At 42.1% G+C, this 2522-nt stretch overlaps 1 protein-coding gene across 2 annotated transcripts in view; it reads left to right on the plus strand.

Annotated features, from left to right (window-relative positions):
- The first annotated feature begins 829 nt into the window (after window positions 1-829).
- The window catches only part of LOC101847306 (uncharacterized transporter slc-17.2), a 19042-nt gene continuing 17349 nt past the window's right edge, over window positions 830-2522 (plus strand). For both annotated transcript variants that reach the window (XM_005090661.3, XM_035972009.1), the window contains exon 1: window positions 830-1078. The gene's annotated coding sequence lies outside the window, so the exon portion shown is untranslated. The remainder of the gene's footprint in view (window positions 1079-2522) is intronic.

Below are 2522 nucleotides of genomic sequence, written 5' to 3' on the forward strand. Positions count from 1 at the left end.
CCCACCCACCACCCCCATCCCTCTTTTTAGAAAAATGTCAGCAGCAGCAGTTATAAGGAGTCTAATCTTTTGATCTTGATTTGTTACAAGAACATTGGGAGAAATTTCGTTCAACGAGACATGTTTTAACTACTCTGACCCAGAGCCTAGGATAACGCTTTTAGTCATGAACTTGGTCTAGCTCTGCGCCAAAGCTCTGCAGTCAGAGGGGTACGGAAATAATATTTGTTTCTAGTCTCTATCAGATTTATTCCTATAATTCTTGACGTATGATAGCCACCCTAGAGTTTTCTACTTTCGAAATTACCCTCCTTCTAGTAGGGCGCCCAAAGTAACATCATCATCATCATCATCATCATCATCATCATCATCATCATCATCATCATCATCATCATCATCATCATCAAACGCATCATCATCAGCATCATCATCATCATCATCATCATCATCATCATCATCATCATCATCATCATCATCAAAAGCATCATCATCAGCATCATCATTATTATCGTCATCATCTAAAGCACTAACACACGCAAGCAACAATAGCAACAAAAGCAACAACAATAAAAACAATAAACAAACAACAACAGCACTCACAACCACCACCACTACCACAACAATAATCATAACAACACGGACAACAACAACACAACAACAGCATCAACAACAACAACAACAACAACAACAACAACAACAACAACAACAACAACAACAACAACAACCCAATGTATTGATCACTTTGGCACCCCTTGCTTTTATTTCCATCTCTGTGGTACCCGTTGACCTCATTGTTCTGACCTGGATGCGGGCAGATGAGGGACACAGCTACGACACGACAGAGCTTCCGAGACACGCGAGACACACTACAGGACTACTAGGATCTATGACTTTCGTAATAGGCTAGAGGGAAGCGAGAAAGAAAGAATGCGGCATATCTCTAGCCTCTGCTGCAGGAACTATTGACGGAGAACAACTAGATCTAGATCTAGATCTACATGTACTTACTACCTAACCGAGGCTCAGAGTGGAGCGTATGTCGACACCACACGCCGCACGCACTGACGAGTGCATTTTGGTAAGTAACTTCTTATTCTACTCGTTGCAATCAATGTCCAGGTGGCAGGTTGCCCGTCATTTTGGGTCCGCTTTGGTTGATATTATGTTTCACACGGCCAGTTTTAGTTTCAGGAAGGTTTTACGGCGCTCGCAACTGCATAAGGTCATATGAGTACCATCACATGGTCAGTGTGTTTTTGTAGAGATACGACCACTGCCTCAGACTCAGACTGCCACCCCTCACATGGGCGTGGCGAGCTTCAGCTAGTTCTCAAGAATTTCATCGCGTGGTCAAGATACTCTTACCTGATAATTATAGTTGACCTAATTATTATATTTGCCCCTAATCTTTAGAATTTTTCTTTGAAGTGGAAATTTAGGGGAGAAAACACGGGTCTTTTTTCGCGTTTAAGACGTGAAGGTTTATTTCATAGTTGAAAGGTATGAAAGGTGGGGTGTCATAATGAACTTAATTGTTATACGTAGATCTAGACGAAGTTGCATATCGCTCTCTGGTAACATTAAAAATATATGTCATTAGCTATTAAAAGCGTTAAATTTAAGATTAAAAAAAAACATTTTATGTTGGAGGGAAGGTGTATAATGTGAAACATTTTCTAGGTTCCCATAGGCCTATATTTGTTTTCTCTCTATAGTTGGAATGCTTGCTCTTTTTCCAGTGTTCCAGGAAGAGGGGAGGGGCGAGGGATGAAAGGGTGGAGGGGAGGAAGGACGATGGGAAGGGGTAGGGAGGGGAGTGGGGGGGGGGGATGCCTAGACTATTGGGATTCAGATGACAGTTGAGACCCAAATTCTGCCGACCGTAACTTATGCACTGACAAAGCTTCCCTTGGACTGAAAAGGAGGTTCGCTTCACTGCCTCTCAAAAGAACGTCCTCCCTTTCTCAATGCGTCCTCTTGGAGATACTACGTTTTCACAATTAGGCCTATACTAAGTTCTTGTCAATGACCCACAAAAGGCACCCGTCTGTTGTATTGACGTGTTGATGACACTCCAATGTGGAGTATTGTGTTTTTGGTATTTTTCTTTTTCTTTTTTTTTGTGATTATCAAAAGCACATAATTTTATCAATGTAGTTCCTCTGCGCAGTTCACATAATGTGGCGCTATACACATTACTAGTTTAGGATCTATGGGGCAAGAGTGCAGTGAAAAAAGAGAGAGAAGAAGGTTTTGCTCGTGATGTCTAGCAAAATAGAAACACCGAAAACAAAAACAAAAATCAATTCTCGAGAATGAGGAACGTGATGACTGGATGCGTAGGATAAAGTAGGGTGCATTCGTGTGTGAGTCGTGAGTGTGTGTGTGTGTAAGTGTGTGTGTTTGTGTGTGTGTGTGTGTGTGTGTGTGTGTGTGTGTTTGTGTGAGTGTGTGTGTGTGTCTGTGTATCTGTGTGTGTGTGTGTGTGCACGTGTGTTTGACAGAGAGAGAGAGAGAGAGAG

This window comes from Aplysia californica, unplaced genomic scaffold, assembly GCF_000002075.1.
Source record: "Aplysia californica isolate F4 #8 unplaced genomic scaffold, AplCal3.0 scaffold00020, whole genome shotgun sequence".
In the NCBI taxonomy this organism is placed as follows: Eukaryota; Metazoa; Mollusca; class Gastropoda; order Aplysiida; family Aplysiidae; genus Aplysia; species Aplysia californica.